The 11590-nt window shown below is 46.0% G+C and overlaps 1 pseudogene; it reads right to left on the minus strand.

Annotated features, from left to right (window-relative positions):
• Window positions 1-338: 338 nt before the first annotated feature.
• On the minus strand, window positions 339-6979 carry LOC132665008 (large ribosomal subunit protein uL6 pseudogene; annotated as a pseudogene).
• Between the last annotated feature and the right edge of the window lie 4611 nt (window positions 6980-11590).

Here is an 11590-nt window from a genome sequence, read left to right on the forward strand (position 1 = left end):
ATGAGGTCAGAAATTAACATCATTTTATATTAATTGGAACTTATTCATCAAAACAGTATCTACAGATATTTGAAAAATATTTTTAACATCTTTTTTTTAATTTTTATTTTTTTTATTTTAGAGAGAGAGCACGTAAGGTGGGGGAAAGGAGCAGAGGGAGAGAGAGAATGAGATTCTCAAGTAGGCTTCATACTCAGTGCAGAGCCCGATGCAGGTCTCTATCCCATGACGCTGGGATCATGAGCTGAGCCAAATTCAAGAGTCAGATGCTCAGTTGACTGAGCCACCCTAGCACCCCTCAATTTTTTCCGTATTTTTCTCTCCTCAAGTCTGGATATTTTTACCAACCTATCTTCCAGATCACCGATCTTGTTCTCGTTAATCTGCTGCTGTTAGACATTTCTCTCTCCCCCCCACCAATCAATACACAGCTTTTATTGTATCTTTAAAATACCACAAATAAGTCTGAGGAATCATCTGACATCTTGCTGTTTCTGTAGCTGGGCAACTTAGCTTTCATTCATCAGCCTGCTGAACTGTTCCCTTTTCAGAAACAGATACCATCCAAAAACCTCCTGATATCCTTGTTTTTAACTCTTGTGGCCTGCAGAATCAAAGCAGCTGAATTTGATACAAGTTCAATGTCATTTCCTTCAAGAATTAACTCACCTTTCTGGGATTGAGATACCAAAAAAGTAATGCCAGGCCTCATCCGAACCCCATGGGTATATTTTTTGCCCAAGAAATTTTGGATTTCAATAAGAGAACCATTCTCTTGAATAACAACATTGATGGAGAAATGTATACAGACCTCATCTTGTAACGGAAGCCCGGTGTAACGCCCCCAAGCATGTTCTGTGTATGACTGCAGATAACGCGGGCGGTAGCCAGTTCCTTTCCATTTCTCTGCCATTTATCAGTTCAGAGCCTCTCCTTTATCTTTTCAAGGACTACAAGCTCTACGTTGATGTGACTGAAAGTCCTCCACAGTGTTCCTCTGGGGTCCTTCACGGTAACAGCGCACCCCTTCAGAGTGATGTCAACACTTTCTGGAATGTTGACAGTCTCATTGCTGAGAACAGTCTTCGTTCTCCCAGCAGATGCGGCAAAAAGAGAACCTTGGCAGACACTTCTGTTGTATTATTGCCCGGCTTTCAGCTTTCCTCTCCCACACCATTTATGATTCAGCACATTTCTCAAAGGTAGAAAGAATTATACTTTTTTTTAAAGTTTATTTATTTATTTTGAGAGAGAGAGAGAGAGAGCATGAGTGGGGGAAGGACAGAGAGAGAGAATCCCAAGCAGGCTCTCCGCTGTCAGCACAGCCCCTGACATAAGGCTCGAACCCATGAACCATGAGATCATGACCTGAACTGAAACCAACAGTCGGATGCTCAACTGACTGAGCCACCCAGGTGCCCCATTTATGCTTTAATGTAGATTTCTCCATATCACCCCACGTGGTCTGAAATTTATACTTCAGTTCATATCCTTTTTTTTTTTTTTTTTAATGTTTATTTATTTTTGAGACAGAGACAGAATGCGAGCGGGTTAGGGGCAGAGAGAGAAGGAGACACAGAATCAGAAGCAGGCTCCAGACTCTGAGCTGTCAGCACAGAGCCCGACATGGGGCTCAAACTCACCAACTGTGAGATCATGACCCGAGCCAAAGTCGGACGCTCGACTGAGCCACCCAGTCACCCCAGTTCACATCCTTTTGTAGGAACCAAGTATCATCTCAAAACCCTGATATCAATCAGACGTGTTTATAACCGACTTACAGACCACTGAAACACTGTGGACATATAAAGTGCAAACATTATAGGGGCGCCTGGCTGGCTCAGTCAGTAGAGCATGTGACTCTTGATCTTGGGGTTGTAAGTTCAAGCCCCACCTTGGGTGTAGAGCTTACTTAAAAAAATAAAAAATAGGGTGCCTGGGTGGCTCAGTCAGTTAAGCATCTGACTTTAACTCAGGGCATGATTTAGCAGTTTGTGGGTTCAAACCCCACGTCAGACTCTGTGCTGACAGCTCAGAGCCTGGAGCCTGCTTCGGATTCTGTCTCTCTCTCTCTCTCTCTCTCTCTCTCTCTGCCCCTCTCCTGCTCATGCTCTGTCTCTCTCTGTCTCTCAAAAATAAACAGAAATAAATAAATAAATAAATAAATAAATAAATAAATAAATAGTAAATGTTAAGGGGCACCTGGATGGGTCAGTCGGTTGAGCATCTGACTTTGGCTCAGGTCCTGATCTCATGGTTCAAGAGTTTGAGCCCCGCGTCAGGTTCTGTGCTGACAGCTCAGAGTCTGGAGCCTGCTTCAGATTCTGTGTCTCCCTCCCCTACTTGCGCTCTGTCTCTTTCTCTCTGAAATAAATAAACATTTAAAAAATGTGTAAAAATATTTTTTAAAAGTGCAAACATTGTAATTCATCTTTCTTCTCTCCTTTTATTATTCACATGGGCCATAAGTACCAATATACCCATTCAGTTCAACACTAGGTAGATGCAAACATTGTGGGAAAAGCTTTAAGCGCCTTGGTACATCTAATAAAACCATTGCCCAAGGGAGAAATTCCAGAGGGAGGGTGTCCAGGCTTGCTCTCTGAGCAACAATATCTGTTTGGAATAAAATTAGTTTCTTAGGAAAATGTATGAAGCGGAGTACAGTAAGGGACTTTTTTTGTTTATCTGAAATTCAAATTTAACTGGGCATCTTGTATTTTTATTTGCTAAACTGGCCACTGGTGTGTATCCTCTGTGGATGGTGTCTCTAAATGAGAATTGATTCCAATATTACGGAAATCTTGATAATGGGAGTCACAACGTTGACTGGTCATTAATGCAAGTAAAAAATGGAAATAAATTGGGTTTTGAACCCAGCCCCTTATTGAATTGTCTTATTGTTCTAACTCTTTTTCAGCTGGTTTTGTTGGCTTTTCCAGATATGTAATTATTTCACTGCAAAAAATGACGAATTTACTTCCCCCTTATCAATTTTGATTCCTCTCATTTTTTTCTTAGGAGGTACTCTCGTGGTAATACCAAGGTGGTGATAGTGGTAACAGTAAATGTTTTAGTCATCATTGCTGTGTAACAAACTACCCCCAAACTGGCATGAAATAATCACAGATTCTGTAGATGGGGAATCTGGGCAGGGCACAGTGGGCATGACTTATCCTTTCTCCTTACTATCTATCCGCTGCCTCAAGTTTAAAGATTTAAAGGCTGGGAATGATTCAGTAGCTGAGGGGTGGAATCATTGATGTCTTCACTCAACATTTCTGATGGTTCTTGCTGGCTGTTGGCTGGGGTCCCAGGCTGCCAGCCTCTGGCTGACACACTTAAACATAACCTCTCTGAGTGATCTTTCCCAATATGGTAGCTGGCATGACAGAAGTAGAAAGACAGAGGTGTATTGCATTGTTATGATCTAACCTTAAAAGTCACAAAGCATCAGAGCTCCTGGGTGGCTCAGTCAATTAAGCATCTGGCTCTTGGTTTCAGCCTGGGTCATGATCTCACAGTGTGAGTTCAAGCCCTGAGTCAGGCTCTGGGCTGATAGTGTGGAGCCTGTTTGGAATTTTCTCTCTCTCCCTCTCTCTCTCTCTGCCCTTCCCCCGCTTGTGCACACACACTCTCTCTCTCAAAATAAATACACTTTAAATGTTTTTTTTAACTTTATTTATTTTGAGAGAGACAGTGCATGCATGGGGGAGGGGCAGAGAGAGAGGAAGAGAGAATTCTAAGCTAGATTCGCCACTGTCAGCACAGAGCCCAATGCAGGGCTTAAACTCACAAAACCAAGAGATCATGATCTGAGCTGAAATCAAGAGTCAGTTGCTTAACCAACTGAGCCACCCAGGTGCCCCTAAATAAATAAACTTTCTTTTTTTTTTTTTTTTTAAGTCACAAAGCATCACTTACACCGTACTATATCTTCCCAGATTTGCGAAGACCACCCACAGAGTCAAGGGCAAGGGAGGAACATAGACTCTTCACCCAGTAGTTGGATTGTCAGTATTACATTCTAAGAAAAGCATGTGGGATAAAAGATTTCCTTGTGGTCACCTTTGGAACATACAATCTGCCAAAAGGAACAGCCTTGTGTTCCTGAGTTGAGTAAAAATCCTTTCAGTAAAGGAATTTCATCTTTAAGCCTCAGTTCAGATTTGTTTATTTATCATGTCAAAGAAGTCCCCCTATTCTGATTTTTTAAGTTTTTAAAAAATAAATAATAGATGGTGAATTTTTTCAAATGCCTTTTCAGCATCTATGAATCACCTATTGAAGAAGCAACAAAATAAGGTAAAAATGAATGAGGTTGTATTTGCTTCCTTCAAGCCATGCCTGCAAGTTGATCCCTTCATTCAGTGAGTATTTCTGAGCACTTATTGTGTGCCAGACCCTGTGCTAGGCACTCAGAAACAGAAGTGGTTCCAGCCCTCAGGAAGCTTAGAGCCAAAATGATCCAGGTCCAATTAAGTACCTGAAATCCGACCTTTGTGCCGACAGATGCAGAAAGGGGTGTTACTTCCGGCCCTCCCACCCATATCCTAAACAAACTTGGTAGCCTGCTCTGTTCGGCAAACTCTCATTCCCCATGGGGTATTTACATATATAATTTTAGCCACCAGAGGGCAGTCACACTTAAAAAACACTTCCAAAGGGGAAGAAAAAAGACCCACCCATTCCTTGAAAGGCCATGGAGAGGGGTGGGGGGTTCCTGGACTAGAGTCAATTGACATGGTGGGACTCACTCCAATGGGGACATAGCCCAGCACCCAAACCACTCTCCCACTTCAGGCCTCAGGGTCACACCAATTTAGCATGAGGCTCTGGTCCCTTGAGTGGAGGATGATGTAATGGAAACTGACATGGACCGTAATGAAGTAGCTCAGAGGGTCTGCCAAATCAAACACTTCAGAAGTTAACTGCATAGGAACCCCTACGGGGAGGGGCCTAGGGCACCCACACACCCACCACCCTTCAAGTCCTCACTGAAGAGAGTCATTCAGTGAGTATTTATTGAGCAGTATATATTCAACAACCAGCCCTGTATGGGCAGGGGAAAAATAGACTTGTTCTGGCTCCAAAGAGGGGTCTCACTTGCACAATACTATGAGAAGGCAGGAAGGACAGCCCCACGGCCAAGAGCATCCAGTTAGGATGCCCCTTCTCTCTGTTCCAGGAGAAGCACGCAGGAGACCACCCAAGACAATAGCCTCTCCAGATGCAGCATGCAGCCCTTATCCTTGGGGTCCTGCCAGTGAAGGTTGTGCTTCCAGAAAACCCAGGCCTTCTCCTTCCTAGCCTAGGGTGAGGGATCTATGTCCAGTTTTTTGTTTTGGTTTGGTTTTTGCTTGTACCACGTGTTTTATCAGAGCTGCACATCCCCTTCTCAATCTGGGGCTTGAGCAGCTTTGGGAACACATAAGCAACAGAGACTTTCAAGCTCTTTCCTACTCAGCCTCCTCCCACTCCCACATCAATGAATGCATAGCCCACCTGAATGAGAAGAGGGAAAGGGAGGAAAATGGTTAATATCTCGAAAATACTCTCCTTCCACAGGGCTGTGAGACTGCACAGGACTTAGCCTGAGTCTGGCATAGGGCAAGAACTTGGTGAGTGTTAGTTATTATAGGTCCACAATCCCTTGCTAGAATTTCCAAAGCTTTAAAAACCCAAAGGTCTTTCATAATTCGTTTGGCAAAACTTATCTGCCGTGAATTCATTTGGCAACAAAACCTCACCTGAACACAACACCACTGATTTTGGTGTATGTGGACCACTTGGTGGGAGTACTCATGTATTCCTACAGTATTTGATCACAGGGTGTTGTCCCAGACTCCACTGTGTGTGTTGTGAGTCTATGGTGTAAGCACTTGATTGTCTTTCCAAAATCGACCATTCTCAGTTCTAAAACATAACTGGTCCCCAGGACCTATTTCTATGTGAAATCTAGGTTCTATATCATATCGCTTCTATTATCTAGCTATGTGACATTAAATGTGGTAGACAGACCCTAGGATGGCCCAAAGATTCATGTCTCCTGCATCATGCATGCCCTGTATAAGCCCCTCCCTTTGAGAGTGGGCAGGACCTGTGACTTGCTTCTAAGTAACTAGAATCTGGCAAAGGTGAAGAGATTTTGAAGATGTAATTAAAATCTCAAATCAATTGATTTTTATTTAATCAAAGGGCAGATTATACTGAGTGAACCTGACTTAATCAGGCAAAAGCCTTTAAAAGAGAGACTAGGCCCTCCCTGAGATCAGAGACTCTGTCAGTTGTTGGCTTTGGAGGAGCTGAGGTGCTGTTAGAGGGCCTCGGGAGAGGCCCATTTGGCAGGGAACTATGGGCAGGCATTAGTCACAGAAAACATCCACCTGACCACCAGCAAGAAATCGAGATCTCAGTCCTGCAACCATAAGATGAATTCACGAAGGAGGAAATGCTGCCAGCCACTCGAAGGGGCCTGGAAACAGATCTTTCCCCACTTGAGACTCTGATGAGACAGCAGCTCCAACTGATACCTGGATTCCAACATAGCAAAACTCAGAAGCAGTGGACCCAGCTAAGCCAAACCCAGGATCCCGATCCGTGGAAACCGACCTAATAAGTGTGTGTTGTTTTAATCCACTAGATTGTGGTCATTGGTTATGCAACATAGAGAACCAGCATGTCAGAGACATCCCTTAACCCCCCTGGGCTCCAGTTGTTCATCTGCAAACTGGGGAAGTGGGCACACATAGGAGTCTTTCCAGCTCCAGCTTTTGGAGACTCTATGTACGGGGCATTTGCTGGGTTCTTTGGAGTTAGGAGCTGGGGGGAGACTAGTTCTCTCAGTGGGTAAGCAGATGCAGGAAGGGTGTCATTGAGGCAGCTGGTGCACAGGCAGAGAAAAATGCAGGCAGCTGAAGACTCACCCTGAGTCCCCAGTGACTCCGCTGCCAGGCTGGACACTGACCACAGCTGGCATTGCTCCTGGCTGCAGGAGCGATCATCTTTCAGAAGCAGGAAAAACAAGCATCCTCTTTTCCCTGCTCTGGAAGGGACGCTTTACCACGCTGGGCACCCGCCCCCATCTCTGTCAGCTTAGGAAGGGGCAGAAGATTCCCCTCTCACAATCTTCATCTCCAGACATCTAAAGCTCTTGGGCTGGTGACCTCGGGAACTGACCTGGGGAACTCAGGGGGAGCTGAGTCAGGGAGGGCATCAGGTTTCCTGTGAGCTCTTGGCAACTCTCTGAAGTGGGTGAGGGTGTGCTTCTGTGTTCTCCCACCAGGCCAATCCATCACGTCCCCTCGCTTTCCTCACTCGTACCACCTGTCACAGGGAACCCAGACCACCGACAAGCCCCAGAGGTGGCACATCAACTCTCTGCCTTCCCTCCCCCAAATACTCCCTCAGACACAGCTCACATGCTCATTTGACTGGCTGAAGTGATTGTCCCTTATTAAATTCCTTGGAGGATGACCTCATTAAGCCTTGTTATGGGTCACTTCTATTTCAGGGAGAATAAATTTGCTGGAATCTTTCTATGGTCGGCTAGTTAATTGAAACCTGAAGTAGGGGGTGGGGGAGGGGTAGGCATGGGTGAGGTGGTGAGTGGGTGGCCAGTGTAGACTGGCGGAGTGAGGAGCTGGGAGCTGGTGCAAGGAGGAGGGAGGGGGTCCATATGAAGGGGACCGATAAGAAGGAAGACGCAGGCCGTGGAGGGGGAGGGGAGACAGAACAAATGCACACTGCAGCCTGATCTGCCAAGATAGCCTCCTAGCTCCCTCCCAGGCCTCTGTGCTCAACCCTGCTCGACACATGAGTCCAGACCAGCACGAAGTGATAAGGGCCCAGGCCAGGATGTGGCAACAGAGATGGAAAAGAAGGAGATGTGAGAGGACTTGGAGACCAATTTGATATGAGGACAAAGGAGAGGAAAGTGCTCAAGATGACCTTGAAAGATCTCTGGAGAACTGGGGAGATGTGCCAGCAAACAAACCCAGCAGAGGCCTCAGATCGATGCCGAGCTCACAGCTCTATTGTTTAAGGAACCCTTTCTTCTTCACCCACTTCTGAAAAAATGTTTCCCATGTCCAGTTTTCTAGCTCTTCAGTCATGATGGGCTAACGTGAACTGGGTGCCCACTGTGGATCGGCCCCCGTGCTGGACACAGGGGACGTGAATATAAATAAGCACCCTGCACGGCCCAAGGTGCTCCAGACCTTCCTAAGCAGTTAACGGCTCTCAGAATGTTTTACTTCAATTCCCTGTTCAAACAGTTTTGCTGATCTTCAGGATGGGCACTTCACAGAAAGAGGGCATAAAGATGGAAGAAGGTTTTGTGGGGGGGACCTTAACATCAAGTGAACGTGTGACATTTGGTACAGCTGGAAGACAGGTGGCCGCTAATTAGTCGAGTGGCCCCTGGCTGGACTCTTGAACTTCTGGGCCTGGCTTCCTTCACCTGCAAAGGAACAAGGAGGATTAGGTGATTCTTGATTCCTGGAAACTCTCCTACCTTACTTTCTATGCTTTGTTTCATGAATGTGCAGTGCTGAGACAAGTTTGATTTCTATAGAAATGTAGGGTACTCCTTTATTTCAGAAGACAGTAGTAACGTGAGCACCCACGGAGTGGGTATGGGGCGTGACATGGAACCTTTATTCCCTGCTTCTTGTGTTCCAATCTGGAGGTGGCTCCACTGAGCCACATTTCTGGAGTCTCCCTGGTTTCTGTCTCTGTCTCTTGCCCTCTCTGCAGGAAAGATATCTGACTGGGAAGTTTGAAGGAAGGAACTGAGAGCATGCTTCACTAAGACCAGCTTCCTGAATCCACATGCCCAGCCACCTCAGAATGTGGCTGTATTTGGAGACAGGGCCTTTCAAGAGGTAATTAAGTTAAAATGGAGCTGTTTGGGGCACCTTTGGTGGCTCAGTTGGTTAGGCGGCTGACTTGGGCTCAGGGCATGAACTCGTGGTTCGTGGGTTCGAGCCCCTCATCAGGCTCTGGGCTGACAGCTGGAGCCTGGAGCCTGCTTTGGATACTGTGTCTCCTTTTCTCTCTGCCCCTCCCCTGCTCATGCTCTGTCTCTCGTTCTCTCAAAAATAAATACAAATTAAGAAGAAATAAATAAATAAATAAATAAATAAACAAACAAACAAACAAAATGGAGTTGTTAGGGTGTTCCCGGATCCACTACAGCTCACATCCTTGGGAGATTAGGACACAGTCCATACAGACTGAAGAGAGGTCCTATGAGGACATTGTAGGAAGGAGGCCATCTGCAAGCCAAGGAGACCTTAGAAGAAACTAACCCTCTGACACCTTGATCTTGGACTTCCAGCCTCCAAAACAGTGAAGAAATAACTTTCTGTTGTTTAAGTCCCCTGTCTGTGATACTTCACTATGGCAGCCCTGGCCGACGAATACACGATTTTCTTTGGGACTTGCCTGCCTACAGAGGGTGTATATTCAGGACTGCTCATCGTACAGAAAACCTACTTTCTGGGGGAGGACTGAGTCTGTCAGGTCCGTCTGCTGCTAGGTGAATGTCTGTCTGCAGTGGCTGGGACATATTAGGAAGTCCCTGGGGGCGGCACATGTGCCCCATGTCCTCCAATCTGGCTTTCATCTACTGTAAAGTTGACATATAAATGTTCATCTATTTCCTGTGTCTGTCTTCTCGGTTCCAAACTAGAGGAGGAGCTGGGACAGGGTTATTTATTGCACATCCCCTCCCACCTCCTCCAGGAAAGGAAAAAAGGAAAAAGTACTGTAGTCCATGTTACATATTAGTTTTCCCTGGGGATTTTTTTTTTTAAGTTTATTTTATTTTTGAGAGAGAGAGTGCAGTGCATGCACACGGGTGTGCAGGGGAGCGGCAGAGAGAGAGAGAGAGGGAGACAGAGGATCTGAAGCAGGCTCTACACACTGACAGCAGCGAGCCTGACTCAGAGTTCAAACTCACTCGGGGCTTGAAGTCATGAACTGTGAGATCATGACCTGAGCCAAAGTTGGACGCTTAACCAACTGAGTCATCCAGGCGCCCTTTCCAGGGGACTTTGTTCTTTTTCCCAAACCCGTCTCTTAACTGATGCCCTTACCACGCCCAAATGGGTGCTTTCCGTCCAGGACCACTCATTCCCAGGATGGCCTGGCTCTTAGATTCCACTGGGATGCCCACCTAGAACACCTTTCCTCTTCTCTGTGCTGTAAGATTCTGTTCATTCTCTGAGTCTTGGCTCAGAGGCCTCCTCCTAGCTGAGTCCTCCTCGGCGTGCATATTTCTATTATTTTGTCACACAGTCCTAATGTTAGGTGACTTCATGTCCGTGTTCTCTACTAGGACAGACCAGGCTGAGCGCTGTACCTGGAAAGACTTCCTCTGGTCACATCTGTGTCCCCAGGGCTCGCATGGTGCTTGGCTCCAAAGCAGGAGTCCATAAAGGGCTGGAGTATGAATGAGTGGCAGGATGACATTTTGACATATTAATCTGTGTGTTTCTCATAGTTTTCCACCCCACCCCTTCCATTTTAAGTATACTGGCCAGTTGGTAATTCCTTAATTTGGGCTTGGTGCAAAGCAGACGAGCCTGAGTTCAATGACTTCCTGTCCTTTGAACAAATCTAAACTCAGTGGGTTTTCTGTACATTGTGGGGGAAGGGTAGGGGTAAAGAGGGAGATGACATTTGAGAAAGAAGAAATGAAGGTCTAGAAAGGGGGAGAGAGTTGTGGGTGCCCTTACCCTTGATGGAGGTGGCCAGCAAAGATTTTTGCTCCCCAAAATGACATGAAAACAGAGTCAGCTACTGCCCATCACTGGGGTTTGGCAAATGATGTATCTACATTGGATGAAAGACAAGACCCCACCCTACCTTTCTGGGCACTTGAGATCTGAGGTCCTAAGTGGGGAAGGGAAATGAAGCTTCAGGAATGACCGACATGGACTTTCTTGCCAGCTGGGGCCTTGGAGTAGAAATTAAATTGATGTAGGGGTGCCTGGGTGGCTCAGTTGGTTGTGTCTGACTCTTGATTTCAGCTCAGCTCATGATCCCAGGATCATGGGATTGAGCCCCATGTCAGGCTCCAGGCTGAGTGTAGAGCCTGCTTAAAATTCTTTCCCTCTCTCTCTCTCTCTCTCTCTCTCTCCCTCTCCCCAGCTTGTGTGCTTTCTCTCTCTCTAAAATAAAAAATAATATAAAATTTTTTAAATTAAATTGATTTATAGGACATAAAGAGGGGCACAGGGCTGGCACAGTTGGTAGAGCAAGTGACTTTTGATCTTGGGGTCATAGGTTTGAGCCCCACCTTGGGTGTAGAGATTACTTAAAAAATAAAATCTTAGGGGTGCCTGGGTGACTCAGTGGGTTAAGCATCCAGCTCTGCTTTTCAGCTCAGGTCATGATCCCATAGTTTGTGGGATCAAGACCCACATCAGGCTCCCAGACTGACAGCACAGAGACTACTTGGGATTCTCTCTCTCTCCCTTTCTTTCTGTCTCCCCACCTCCACCCTGCTCACACATGTGCACGCATGCACGTGTGTGCTGTCTCTCTCTCAAAATAAATAAATCTTGAAAAATCTTGAAAAAAT

Source organism: Panthera onca, chromosome D3, assembly GCF_046562875.1.
Source record: "Panthera onca isolate mPanOnc1 chromosome D3, mPanOnc1 haplotype 2, whole genome shotgun sequence".
Taxonomy (NCBI): domain Eukaryota; kingdom Metazoa; phylum Chordata; class Mammalia; order Carnivora; family Felidae; genus Panthera; species Panthera onca.